The sequence below is a fragment of the Alnus glutinosa genome, chromosome 14 (genome assembly GCF_958979055.1).
Source record: "Alnus glutinosa chromosome 14, dhAlnGlut1.1, whole genome shotgun sequence".
Lineage (NCBI taxonomy): Eukaryota > Viridiplantae > Streptophyta > Magnoliopsida > Fagales > Betulaceae > Alnus > Alnus glutinosa.
Genome location: NC_084899.1, coordinates 4,590,380 through 4,605,649, shown reverse-complemented (window position 1 = coordinate 4,605,649; position 15,270 = coordinate 4,590,380). Strand labels below are relative to the sequence as shown.

The 15,270-nt window shown below is 35.4% G+C and overlaps 1 pseudogene; it reads right to left on the bottom strand.

Moving 5' to 3' along the window:
• LOC133857551 (uncharacterized) overlaps positions 1-15,100 on the bottom strand; it is a 41,231-nt pseudogene extending 26,131 nt beyond the window's left edge.
• Between the last annotated feature and the right edge of the window lie 170 nt (positions 15,101-15,270).

Here is a 15,270-nt window from a genome sequence, read left to right as displayed (position 1 = left end):
AAGCTTTGTTAGTAAGTTGTATCTGAATCTAGTGGGTTGTCTACTGGGTTAAAGCACTACCAGCAGTTATCTTATATTGGTTCATTTTCCTATATTTATAAAAAATTCCATGAAAAACATCAAAAAAAACCTTCAACAACAAATGCCCTATATTTAGATAAGGGGGTTGGGAATGAACAGTAATTCCCTATATATACATGTCTACTATTCATTTCCTATATATTATTTTAATATAAAAAATATATTTAATTGATATAGGGAAGAGAAAAAAAAGTAGAAAATAGAGAAAAATAATAAAATAGCAGTAAAAAAATAATATTTAATTGATATAGGAAAAAGTATGAGAATTTATTGTGGAGTGTTTTTTTATAGGAAAGCAAAAAATAATTTTATTTCCTAAATATTAAAAAAAAAATAAAAAAAAAAAAAAATTGAAAATCGGATAGGAGTACTCTTATAGAATAAATATCCTCTTGGAAAAGGCATTCAGAACCTTTTGGATGTAATGTTTTTAACTTAGATCAAATTAGTTGATAATTGGTGGCCGATTTATCTCGAGTTAGAACAATCTTATAATTTTCCATTTCATAGATTTTTAATACAACAATCATCCACTGAATTTCATTATTTCTTTCATTATAAAATTTACCAAAATATCTTCAAATAACAATAGGTGTGTTACATAAACAGAGCAGGAGAATGAGGAAGCCATAATTTATATTTAGAACCAAATAACAGAGTTTTAGACCTGGAGGCTCTATCCTTTGTCTCAATCGCCATAGCCACCCTGACCTTCCTCCTCCAAATCCCTAGGACGTGTATTGATTCGCTGTTTCCTACTTGGTTTTGTTGGCTTTCTCAATGTTTTTGTTTGATTTGTGTCTTCGTTTCAAGCAACTGACTACAAATATCATAAAGCTACGGTGTGCTGTTTCTTCTTTTTTTTTTAGACTAATGCACACCTATATATTTCTACTATTTCGTTTTACCTCTTTCCTCATGATTAGATATCTTCTTTTTATGAATTTATTCTTCACCTTTTTTCAGGTCGAACATCTAGAGTCAGATTTACAAGGTGGTCACCTCCATCAAGGCAACAAATATTTTATAAACTTAACACAGACGCGGGTAAATCCAGAAATTACCTTTTCTTGGCATATGCACTATTTGATTATCGGGGCGTACATATTTTGCGGGGGGCAAAAATTGTTAGAACTAAAGAAAAAAATCACAATCCTGCACTAGCCGAGGCAAAAGCACTATATTGGGCTTTAGTCCAATTGCAGATTAAAGGATTGCTGCCCGTTACGGTTCAGATTGATAACCGTATAGTGTTTGATAAGCTTAACCAGAATCTGTCATATCCAAATGAAGAATTAGATGATATTATTTGGAAATGCAAGCATATTATTATCCATTATAAAATGCAAAATCAAGTCAAATGGGATGCTCGGCAGTCCAATGTGTTGGTCGATTCTCTGATTGAAAGGGCAAAAAGGGAACAAACTGATATTGATGAGACAGATTTGGATTCTGAGTTATGTCGAAGAACTTGGGCTGAAATGTTTGGGCACTTCAGAGCATACTTGTCTAGAACATTTCATACTTCACAAAAACGGAACAAGTATATATTGTGGGAGCAAGATGGACTGGCGCAAAAGCTATTGCATTTGATTAATATGGGTATACAATTTATTTACTTTTTTTCAAATAAATTAATTCAATACTATTTTGCATTTTTATTATTTTGATATGAGATAACTGAGTATAATTTATTATTATTATTATTATTATTTATTTATATTTTTTTTACAGGAATGAACAAGGAGAGCGTGCTAAAGGAAATCATTTTCGAGATTTCTACGACGACAAACGGGTTGCGATTAGCGGAGCGATATTTGAGTAAGTTTGACCATAATCTTTCTTTTTTAATTAGTAAAAGAGATAAATTTAATTGAATTCTTAATTTTGTCTTGGTGCAGTGAAAATAACCTATGCCCATGCCGACCCCAATTGTCCTATTCCTGAAGATGAATTGATGCATAGGTTCATTGATGTTCTTGAGTATCTGAAAGCTCTTCCAGTCTCGGTAAGCTTAAGAAATTATTTTTGAAATCAATACGATCACTACACATTATTGTTTTTAGCACTTGTTTAACATAAGTGTTTAATTTATTCAGCGAAGACTCCAAATGTATTTTCAGTTCGATACTGAGATCAAGGTATATGTAGAGTTAATGTGTGTGTGTGTGTTTTTTTTTTAGCTTCATGAAATTGCATCTCTATAAATAGGCCCCAAATACAAATCGTGTTATGCATTTAGGATATAGTGGTAGTTGTTTTCTTAAAAATACTAAACATTTCCAATGCATATCATTTGACATTATAAATATTAATTTTTGGTAACGTTATTTCTTGCAGTTAGTACCAAATGATTTGTTTGAATCGTGTTCTTCAGAAGAATTGACCTTATGGTCCAATCCGAAGCATTTTTATTTTAATTTGGGTGCAGTAAGATTTGGAAATCTTCTTGTGACATTACGGGTGAGATGAATAACTTATAAGGAAAAATTTATACGCAAGATAAAAACTTGGGAGAATTTGTTACGTGTTGAATACACCTAATCATTGTTTATGTTCTTACCTTTGTAGGTTCTTAGCCATCATGCTCCGGGACTATGCATTCGAAGACTCAATTTTGGCCCCCCTAAAATCTATAGAGGGAAGGTAAAATGCTATCGTAACTCATTCTCTTCAATTTCTTTGCAATAGTTTTAAATTCAATTTTGAATTCGTTTGCATTATAATATAAGACAAAACTAATCTTGTGGTGCAATTTTGAATATTTGTTATGATTTAGGATATGAGGAGCACCGTAATAGGATGGCTTCATCAACGAGCAATTGACGACTTTAAACTCATTGATATTCTGAATGAAATCAATTGCAAACGTGTGGTAAAGTTGAATATATCTTTTTTGAATGAGCTTCTTTTTTACAATTCTCAGTTATTTTCTTTTGTATTTAAAGATAGGCTTGTTTCATGAGTTAATATCGCGTTATACTTTTTGGTTTGCAGGTGGACATCGAAGGTAATTGAATCAAATTATAAAATAGAGATGAAATTCAAGATTCTCTTATGAAATAAAATATTTTCTTTATTTCTTTCTAATACTGTTTGAGTGATTTTTAGGGACGTTAACGGAATTGATAAAAGAAGGCATGATTGTTGAGAAGAAACCAGATCTGTACATCATAGAACGAAAACAGGTAATTTTCACCTTTTTTGTTTAGCATATTGATTCTCAAAAAAGAGATTCTGATTTATAATTTTTGTTTGGATTATATTATTATTATTTTCATTGTTATCTAATATGAAGGTTTTCTTGTAATGTATGCAGTTGTCTCAACAAAATAATGATTTAGTAATTGAATATTTGAAGTGTGAAGGTATAAAAGATGATGGGAAAGTTCGATTTAACTATAAGGTAACTATGTTTTGTTTTTGTTAGTTAGAAATCTAGTTTTACTTCCCTTAGGCTAGTTATTAAAGTTTTGTGGTTATAACCATGAATCCCTACTTCTAACAGGCTGTGAAAGGAATCGATCTCTAAGGGGGGTCACACTTTTTTCGACCAGTGTAAGTTACCAATTGATCCCTACCTCTACTGATATTGCATGTTGTGGGTCGGTGTGTGGTCTTGTGACAGACAGCGTGTCCTGTGGCTGTGTGTGTCTTTCAATGGCAATGTTTTCATCTTTAGTTGTTTTGTGAATTGTGTATTTTATATTGCACCGTAAATCCTTGCTTTTGACTTTGAATGACGAGTTTGTTGCTTTTAATATTTTATGCATATTGGACTGTTGGAGGATTGATCATTGATTCATAAATCTCATGACACATTACATGGCTATGTCCCTATGTCTGTGGATTCATCTTTTTTTAGTATTCTCAGTGTTAGATAGTGTTCTTTTGGTCTTCTGCCTTACGAAATTTGTTTAAATGAGTATAATTGGCTTTGATAATTGATATGTTTAGAAGATTCATAGAGTAAGTTAATATAACAACGGGTTACATAGAGGCTTTGAGGGGCCTGGCTCTCCGCCCAAGCCCCAAGGTTTCCAAAAAAAAAAGAATTAAAATTTTGCCCATAATTTTTATTTATTTATTTATTTTAGTTTTGGTCCCTCAATTTTATTTTATTTTTCAATTTGGCCCTCCTAAATTGTAAAACCTAGCTTCGTCCCGGGGTTACACAGTATCATGTGGAATGAAATAATATGGCAATAGAATTTAAATGACTATAGTAGTCTTGAGGTGTGTTGTTATCATGTTTTATGCTCTGATCTATAGGACGACTGATGTTAATGTGCCTTCATATATCATCATGCTTTATTATTATTGTAACTCACTGTCTTTTACAAAATCACAACATAACACAAATATATTTGTAGATGGACTTCACAATATATTATGTAAATGTAGATGGTTGTTGTTCTCATAATTTTGACAATCATGATGATGACAAGGATCAGGGTGAGTGTGGGGACGAGGATGCATAACAGGATGTGGTAATTCAGGCATATTGCTAGCCAGTCGACTACTCATTGCTGTTGCTTCACTTCTATGCCATTGACTAGTCACCTTGCGCCATCCACTCTTCAAAAATACGGTTGTTTTTGGTACTTTTTTTTAAGAGTAAATAGATAGCAATTTCATTGACTTGTAACTAACATTAATCATGTGATTTGGATGGTGTTTTTTTCTGGCCGGTTTCACTTCCATGTCTATTAGTTTGTAAGACTCTTGGTTGATTTTATGGATTTGTGATTGGATGTACTGAGGAAAGCTAATTAGGAAGTAATGGACTTCTCAGATAAGGTGATTTTGAATTTGAGAGAGAGAGAGAGAGAGAGAGATGGACCCAATTAAAAAACGCGGAAAAATTAAGTATTCAATTTTCAAAATTAAAAACAACCTCAACTAATACAAATTGCCGCATTTTGCAAACATGAAAGAATAAAAATAAATAAATAAAAAGGCAATAATTTTATAAAATTTCGGGCATTCGGATAAATTTTGAATTTGCCAACGTTTTACAAACCGAATTATATTTGGATGCAAATCGACTAGATCCCGAATGGGAGCCAAAAGATCATTTAGAGCTGGAATGTCTGTGCCTCTAGGAATCGTAGTCCACCTGCTACGTGTGTTTGTATATGTGCACAGTAGGACGAGTGTGCAAAAGATGTTTGTCATGATGGTCAAAGATGGCAAAACTCATGAATAACAAGGCAAGTTCTTCCCTTAGGCGAGTTAGATGGTTGCTTAAGCCCCCCTATAGAAAGAAGGCTCCAATATTTGTAATGTTATAGACAAAAAAATAAAATAAAAAACTAAAAATGGCCCAATTTTTGTACAAATTGATTTGGGAGACTCTTTAACTCCCATAAAAAAAAAAAGCCAACAGTCAAAGAAACATGATTTTGCCATAAATAAAATAAAAGAAGTGATTTATCATCCTTTTGGAAGACTCTACAACTCCCATATTAAAAAAATAAAAATAAATAAACAAATAAATGCTCAGGAACTGAACAACTTTGTGAAAAAAAAAAAAACTACATTTATCTCTCCACCTAGGGGAGACTTTAGAACTCCCGCATAGAAAAATCAATCATCAGGAGCCAAGAATACAAATCTTAAAAAACACAAATCTTGTTCTTTGAACAATCTCTTTAGCAAATTACCAAAATCACTCCCTAAATTCACAATATCTCATAATTCCATTATTTGTAATTATTATTTTTATCATAATTGGAGCCTTAATTAAAAAGCATTGACTAACTTTTTTTTCGTAATCGGGGCTTTAAAAGTTCTTTTTTTTTTTTTTTTTTTTTATAGGAAAAATAAATATATTCCTTTCAAATTATACTCAATTGTCAATATCTCCCTCAAATCACCAGTTGTGTCAATGTCCCATATTAATTTACCAAAACATGTCAATGTCCCCTCTAAGACCAACAAAAAGACAAAAATAACAATAAGTTTTTTTCAATAAGACAAAAATGTCTTTATAAGTTTGAAAAAAAAAAAAAAAAAAAAAAAACCAAATCCATGTCTCCCAAACAAAGCAATCAGATTACAGATTCATTAGATCTTGTAGTCTTGTCGGAAAATCGGCTCTCCGTCAACCCATCGAAATTCGGCCCCTGTTTCGTGTCTCTTCCGTCAACCCACCGGAAATTCAGCCATTGTTTCGCCGGCGAAGACCAAACGGAGATCCACCGGAGACGACGCTGTATTGTGGTTCTGCACCCCGAATTGTGATTGGTCTCCGACACCATCAACGACGAATCCACATCCATTGCTTCAATCCACGATTCGAGCCCTACCTTAGAGATCGGAGCTAGAATTTCCGCAAAATCGCATTCCTAGAATTTTCAGAAGAGATTTCTAAGTTGGTTTTGAGAGAGAGAGAGAGAGAGAGAGAGGAAGTTTCTGGAGAAAAGACGAGAGAGAGGAAGAGAGAGAAAAAGAAAAAAGAAATAAAATAAGAAAGAGAAAAAATAATAAAATAAGATAAAGAAATAGTATTTAATTGATATAGAAAAAATTTAAGGAATCTATTGTGAGGTGTTTTTTTATAGGGAAACAAAAAGTGGTTTCGTTTTCTAAATATAGAAAAAATGGTTGGGAAACTGATGGGAGTACTCTACAAATTTAACTTTGAAAGGACGTTATGAAAAAGAAGAAAAAAAAAATTATTGTACTCAAATTATGAAAAAATAGGAGATCCAATTTGCATTTTCCAAATAAAGACATCACACAACACATTACAATGCAAAGAATTTTAATTTTCTAAAAGAAAATATTGCTACAAAATATTAAAGTTGAAAAATTTTAAGGACGGACAAATAATTAGCCGGAGAAAACGTACCCTTCAGCCTATAGATGAAATATAATTGCAGTTAATACGTGTTGTTGGATCAACTTCCCAAACAGTCTATCTAATGCCAACTTATTGTCATAACCGTAGCCTATACATCTCTTTGGAAAATGATAAATTATACCTGACGGAAGTATGGAGTCTTTTGTAAGGCTGTTGTTTGTCAGTAGCTTTCTGTAATGACATGTTGTTGCAACGATTGTCTGGATTTCTGCAGAGCTCAATTGAAAACATATATAGAATGACGCGTATGGACTGCCACTAATATTACATCAATAAGAAGTACAACGAGAATAACTCAATTAAAAACACAGAATGACATGCCGAAAGGTTTGATTTGAGTTGGGTTTTTCTAGAGGGAAAATCTTTAAAGTAGGGAAAGATAATGCTATTTCACTTTGGTTCGACGATTGACACCCAGCTGGAAGGTTGATTGATAATTATGGCTTTCCAGTTGCCTATGATTCTGGAATTGGTATTCATGCTAAAGTTTCATTCCAAAAAAAAAAAAAAAAAAAAAGAAGGTTCTTAATCTGGAAAAAGGGGACAAATTTGAAGCAATCGCGTTTGTGAAGAAATTGTTGAGTGCGACGGTTAATAGACTCTTGAATTTTATTAAAAGGAAGAAATACTGAAATAGTACCAAAAAACGACGATTAGGCAGAGAATCAAATACCTCCTGTGTCACATTGGGTCTGGAGAGCTGTCGAGGTTGTTTTGTGAAGCAAAACAGGCTAAACACCTTTTAGGCTTTCGTTTTTCAAGGTTTTTAACCTTGCAGTTTTAGTACCGCGTCGTTTAAGCCTTATTTTATAATAGTTTGAACCCAGCCCATTTGATTGCCTTGGGAGAAAATGATAAAAACAATGATGTCTTTATGTCTTCGTGTGTTTATTTTGATGGCGCATAAATAAGGCTTAGTTAACTCTCTTCAAAGGGTTTTGCTTGAACCCAGCCCATTTGCTTGCCTCGGGCAACTGTTGAAGCAACGCTCTGAAAGGAAAATAATATAGGATTGTCAGGTCTTAGACGACGCAACTGCTGAATACAAACAAGATTTTATGAAAGGAAATAAAGTTAGAGAGGCTGTCTTTTTATCATCTTAATATACTTTTTTAAGATATACAGAGTGGAGTCTCTACTGCTAAAACGGGAACCACAAGATTTTCAGAAATTTAGTGAAGGGGGGCAAAGACCAATAAGTCTAATTGATTTATGTAATGTATTTATATTTTCTGTATATATTTCGTATTGCTAAATGTAGAGAAAAGATAGAATTATGGAAGGGAATAGAGGTGGAAGAAGAAGAATGCAAGCTGGACCTTCGAGGGTTCCAGGACCTCCATGCTTTATTAGATAAAGCTTAAACTCAAGAAACTGTTTACAACAATGATCATGACTAAACTGAAAAGAACTCATGAGATTGGGTTATATAGTGGCTTGCATTCTCAACCACTAACAAACCCAATCCACTAGTCCAGAACTGATTCTAACAACCCTAAGTTCCTAACAACTTCAGCCCAAGGGCCTAACCTAATATCCCTTAACCTAATATCCCCTAACCTAATATCCCTTACATTCCTCACCCCTTCAAAACACCTTGCCCACAAGGTGTAGTTTTACAAGAAAAACCCATTCAAAAAAAAAATTTCTAAAATTCTGAAATGCAGAGAACAAAAAGCAAATAAACGCAAGCCTTCCAAAATTCTCTAATGTCTTCTAGCTGCCCACGTGTATTGTCTGCACTATTCCTCTGGAATTCTCTATTGTATCATGGTAATCCTTCTATCAATCAGCCTCTACGAAGTTTACTGGAAATGAACTGGATCAGACAATATTACCTTCAAAATTTTCCATATCTTTTGACTTTTAAACTCAGTACTTCTCTACACGGGTTGAACACACTACGACAGCTTTTGGGCTTATTCTATCCGTAATCTTCCAACGCCAGCGATGCTTAAAAACCACAACATTCTTTCGAACATCACCACAGATTCCTTCCTTTGCAAATCTCTTCCCAAACAGCAAACTCAGAAACCCGTTGCCCTCTTCGCCCTCTCCTGTATATGTCAAACCAAAATGGAAGTCAATTCTCATACTCTTCTTTCCCTTAACCAAAATTACACCTAGCCCAACGTCACCAAAACCCATCGAATTTGTCTCTCCTTTCGAACCCGGCCCATTTCCACTCAACCTACAAACCAGGTCATTCTTCCGTATCTTCAATGGCTGGTTTGAAGGAGGGATTGATGTCGGTAAACGCTTCTCGATTCCTGGATCAAAATTCCATCTGCCACACCAAAGAAAGAAGATACCATCCCTATTTCTTCGTAATTGTTTAACAAACACATTCTCAGCATCACAATTCTGCTCCTCCCTGTCTGGAAAAAATTTTCCGAACCCTTGCTCCAACAAGTCGTCTTTCTTGATTTCTTGATGTTGCTGGTCGCCCTGCTTCCTCTGCTTGTCTTCTTCAAATAGACTCTGGTCTTCTTGTTCTTGAATTTCTGTTTCAATAGATTCCACTGTAGTACCGGATGCCACATCTTCGTTCTTGATCGACTCATTTCGTGCTTCTTGAATTTCCTCACCAGAAACTCTTTCCAACTTTTCAATTGTTGATGGACCAAATCTGGTGTGCAATTCCCTCACAAAAGCATCCCAATCGGGAAACAGCCCACTATCCTCCCCATTTTGGAACCATATTAAAGGAACCCCTTCCATATAAAAAGAAACTACTTTGATTTTTCGATTATCAGGAATTTGATAGTAATCCAAGTATTGAATAGCCTTAGATACCCAATTGGATGGATTTTCACCATCAAAACTGGGAATGTCTACCCTCATTTGGCGAGGTTGGGGATTCCTACCCCCACCACCTGAACATTCAGGCTCCATAATATCCATACTAACTTCATTTTCATTAGTAATAGGAATGTCGAATTGTACCAATTTTTTGATTTCCTCTGTAAATGCTCTGAACTGCAACTGTAAATCCTCTGCAAACCGAGCTTCCAATCGTGACTCCAACTGAGACTGAGAACTCTGAACCTCCTTCCGCAACTCCAAAGTAGCCTCATGCAAATCCTGAAATTGGCGCTGAATCTGCTTCAGCTGCTCCTGATTTGCCTTCACCGATTCTGCCAATTGTGAAACTCTTGTTCCATCCGCCATTTAGAGGATCGTAGACTCACTGATACCACTTGTAATGTATTTATATTTTCTGTATATATTTCGTATTGCTAAATGTAGAGAAAAGATAGAATTATGGAAGGGAATAGAGGTGGAAGAAGAAGAATGCAAGCTGGACCTTCGAGGGTTCCAGGACCTCCATGCTTTATTAGAGAAAGCTTAAACTCAAGAAACTGTTTACAACAATGATCATGACTAAACTGAAAAGAACTCATGAGATTGGGTTATATAGTGGCTTGCATTCTCAACCACTAACAAACCCAATCCACTAGTCCAGAACTGATTCTAACAACCCTAAGTTCCTAACAACTTCAGCCCAAGGGCCTAACCTAATATCCCTTAACCTAATATCCCCTAACCTAATATCCCTTACAATTTAATAATTAGGTTTGGATAAAATAGAGTCTAATGAGAAGAGGTTCAATAATTCACAAGAAATCAGAATAAAGTTTTGGTTTTGAGATTTAAAAAGGGAAGAAAATGAGAAGGAACATAATTTGTGGATAGATTCGTCTCTTTTAGAAAATTGAAAAGGGTCCACTTACTGGGATGCTTAGTAACAGTCCTTGAGGATTGACTAGGACAGGTAGGCCTCCTCTTGCAGTTGCAGCAACTGGAATAGACTTCATTGAGAAGAGAGCTCTTCGCGCTGATAACCTTGCATACTCTAAACATTGACTTATCTTCTCTGGTATTTGCTCCACTCTATCAGTTGAGAGAACTCCTTGCTGTTGAAATTTATCCAAAGTAATCACACAATTCGACAACTTGGCAAGATACAGCCAATCAGATTCAGCCATATGTCGCACCTCAGCTACCACGTGGGGACCAACTACACAAGACCTGCAATGACACTGCCAGCTTTCCCCTCCCAAATCCAAGTCATAATTAACTTTCTCAGAAAATGCATTGCCATCAATTCCCTCATTCAATTTCAATGTGACTTAGTATCTGCTCATGAAGTAACATGCATACCCTAGTTGAAGTGGTTCACTCTGCAATGTATTGGCCGATTTGAACTCATGATTTGACTTAGAATCAGATGAGAGTTCAGTTTTGCACTTGAAGCGTTTGGTTTCTTCCCCCTGCAATGAGAGAATACTTCTATAGGTCGACTCACTGAGCATGTGAACAAAACTTTCCATCCGCTATTACTTGCTCTAACTCACACGGAGCACAGTGTTTCTGTTCTCCATAAGTGCATGCATGGAATGGTTGTGTTTTTGAAGGCAAAGGACCATCAACAGAACAGCAATCCAGGGTTTTGGTTCCTTTAGATCCTGGAGCTGGACAAAGGTATCAACCAGCTGCTGGAAGGGAGTTCTGAGAGGCAAAAAAGAATCAATAAAGATTAAAAATGATTTGGATACAGGTCATATGCTTAAATAAAAGCTGAATTGCCAGTCTACCACTTTACGCTTAATGGAAAGCGAGGTCACAAGCAAACACACAGACACACGTTAGTGAAGATTAAAAAAGAAAAAGAAAAGAAAACAATTCGATACATTTTGGATTCTGAAGCCAGAGATCAAGAATTGTGACATCTTCCTCTTCCATCGGAAAGGCCATCAAGGTTACATTCACAGTGGCCAACCTCTTAGTTTTAGGAAAGCATAAAAAATCAAACGCTCAGTTCAATGGACTAAAACCATGACAGTAGAAACGCAGCAACATTCAATGCTGTAGCTAATAGTTTACAGCATGGACCTAGTTTTATTTAGTAAAGTCAAAATAACCAATGGAAAATTCCTTCTCCTAATAAATGTTTAATAACTTTCACACTTACCTTACAGATGGCAGCCTCTTTTTTTTTGGGGGGGGGGGGGTTAATTGCTCCTTTCTGTTAGCTGATGAAAGCTTAAAGGTAATAATGCCTCTTTATCAACTTTTTCAATAAACAAATCTAAAATTAGAAAATAAGGTAGAAGGCTTAGTATGAGAAATGTGACCTCAAAAGCAAAGTCAGAACATTAGAAGTAAGGAGTTTCAAACTTCAATTCTCAAAAACTGCAAATTGCATCCTTAAAACAGACAATTATCAAATGTAAAAGATTTGATAATGTATAACAACTTGTACATGATTTTATAACTGAAATGTTAATGCATGCAATATAGACATTTTGTGTAATCTTGAGAAGGTTATCAAATATACGGCCAGGCACGTTTGTGTCTAATTTGCACGCCAAACTTCATATGCATTTGGAATATAGAACAACGAGCGAGACCAATAGATGATTTCACGAAGAGCTACGAACCACATACATGTGAAAGTAGATATACCTTGCATGGGAAAGTACGAATGTAGTCCAACAGCAATTTCGAAGCACTTCCTCTAACTGGCCTATACCTTTGCGAGATGAACTGAAAGATTCAAATGAATATTGTTTTAACAAGAGCAGTGACGTGTGTAATTCAAATTAGAAGAGTTCTTAAGAAAAAAATGAAGATGTCAGACAATAAACATGCTACGGGTTGCGGTACCTGCAAAACCAACGCAAGAAACCTTGACAGGCATATGTCCTCCACTTTTGATGGATTAAGAATCCGCAAATCAATAACACCATATCCATGCTGCAGGCAGAAATATGGGTAGTATTAACGAATTAAAGAACTTTGTATTGATCTACTAAACTCAAATGCAAAAATTAGTCTATTATATAGATATCAAAATACAAACAGTCAAAAATCTGCTTACATTTATAATGATCACTGCCAGGTTTATCAATTTACTACAAACTAGGTCAATATATGAGTGTGTTCTTCGACAGGCAGAGATAACTGCTTGTAGCTCAGACTTGAATATGCCTGAAAAGTAAGCAACAAGTTATTTGCACATGTCAAGCTCGTGTTTGCAATTAAGAAAAGTCATGCTAGCACCCTCTAACTAAGAAGGTATTACATACAGAACCTCAATGGATTTACCAAACCATGCAAAGAACAGATAATGTTATTTTTTTGCCAGAAAAGAAAAAGAAGTTGAAACAAACAAAATAAGAAGAAAAATTCCACATTTTATGGTAGAAAGTTTAAAGATTTAAACTACACCATGAGAGCTATCATTTCAGTCAACTCACATGATGACAAATCCCTTAATGACATTCGAATTCTATTACGAGCAAATAAAAGAATTTGATTTGTTGGGTCTTCCACGCATTCCTGATTACCCCAAAGACATATCTGCAAAAGATAAATTAATGATGATTCAACAAAATTTCTGTGACAAACTCAAGAAATAAGATTGAACTGACAATGTACGTCTTCTACAGTTCTACTTTCTACACTACTAACCTTGTACATATCTTCTTTTGAAAAAATCAAGAGTGGTCGCACAAGAAGAATACCATGATTATTTGAGACTTCACCAAAAGAATATGAATGCGTAGAGAAAATTTGAGAAGTGAAAGGCATGCCAGCAAGTCCAAGCACACCACTATTGCGAGATAGTCTAAGAATGAATAACTCAGCCAGCATTTTGTCTCAGCATCACAATATGACTAGCATTTGTAACAAGCCTTCGAAGTTAAAATCAACATAGATGAAGGCAAAGCACCATAAAAACAAGAACATAAACAGATTATTTCTTTCAATTTTGAATTTAGGAATAAGGAACAAAACTGTCTATGCCTGCTAGTGGACTGAGAACACTTTTAAGAACCATAAACTTGAACATGTAAGATGGACCAACGCATATGCCATGTTCCTGTGCGCGCTCACATACACACAACAACATGCATGAGAGAGAGAGAGAGAGAGAGAGAGAGAGAGAGAGAGAGAGAGACTATTGTTGGTTGAACCTGGTCATCTGCATGATGTGCAATAAGCAGAACACCAATCTGATGTTGATCACAAACTTTTTGAAAAGTTTGATACCTGAAATTCAACCCAATTTCCAAATTTGCAAATCAAGCAACTGCTCTTCATCAAATTATATCATAGTTTGAATCTTTTCTATTCAAGTTAAAAGATAAAATAAAACCCAGAGAAGTATTAGATGCCTAACTAAATCTGCAAACAGGACAAATAAATAAAAAATTACCTCATGTCCCGAGCTGCTTCTTGCAAGTGACCCTGTTTTGGCCTACCATCTAGCCAATCACAATGGGCAATCTCACATCTGATTCCTACACAAAGTTCGTATAAGCCCCAGCCCATCTATTGCCATTGATTATCTAAACTCAATACACGCTATTAAACCAAAAAGTGGGAGGAGGGGGGAGCCAAAAGGAAGTCAGTGCAAGATGTACCCATTTGAGAAACCCGATTGCTCACAATGTTTGCCTCATCTTTGCTTTCGGCACGTAGCCCATGATCGACAATTATTGCCAAAATCCCATCAATGAAACCACTACTCTCTCCAGCACCATTAAGGCCACTGGTTTTCCAACTGGCAGTTAAAACACAAAGTGCCATACTGTCAGGGCCTCCAGATACTCCCAAAGCTAAACACCAACGAAACAAATTTAACAAAAATCTCAGTCTGCCAGTCAAATGGATTTTTCTTTCTATGCTAATAATGATGGGAAACGAATTAGGATTAAAAAAATTGTTTTCTTTTTTCTAATTCTCTAAGAACTTATTCAGCAATTTACTAAGAAAAGATACAGACCCTTTTTCTCTTTAAACAAGCCAAACTCGGGCCAAAGATTGAAAAAATAAAATAAAATTAATACATATGTCTAACTAGGCCAAATTATAGTCCAAGAGTCAAAATTAAAACCATAACTAAACCATGTGCCGTAGTTGAATAAGGCAAAGCTCACCCAAGTGGGTTTCGTTTGTTTCCTGTCCTCCTAAATAGCGCCTATTGTGAAAAAATCGATCTTTTTCCCATCTACCCCTACATTTTCACAAGAACCAAACAAGCATGAAAAGAGAAAGTGACTGACCGATTCGGTGGTGGGTTTTGAGGCCGGCCATGGCCATTCGCCTGGAGAAAGCTTCCTTGTACTTGGACATGTCGACGGGCAGGGGCGGAGGCAGGGGGGTCGAGAGGGGTCAAATGCCCCCCCCTCACCTCCTAAAAATTTTCCCTACTCTTGGAATTTTTTTTTGGAAAGTCCTTATTGCCCACACTCAAAAACTCATAAGAGGCAAATATTTTTCAAGAGGAACGAGTTTCATGAGCCACACTA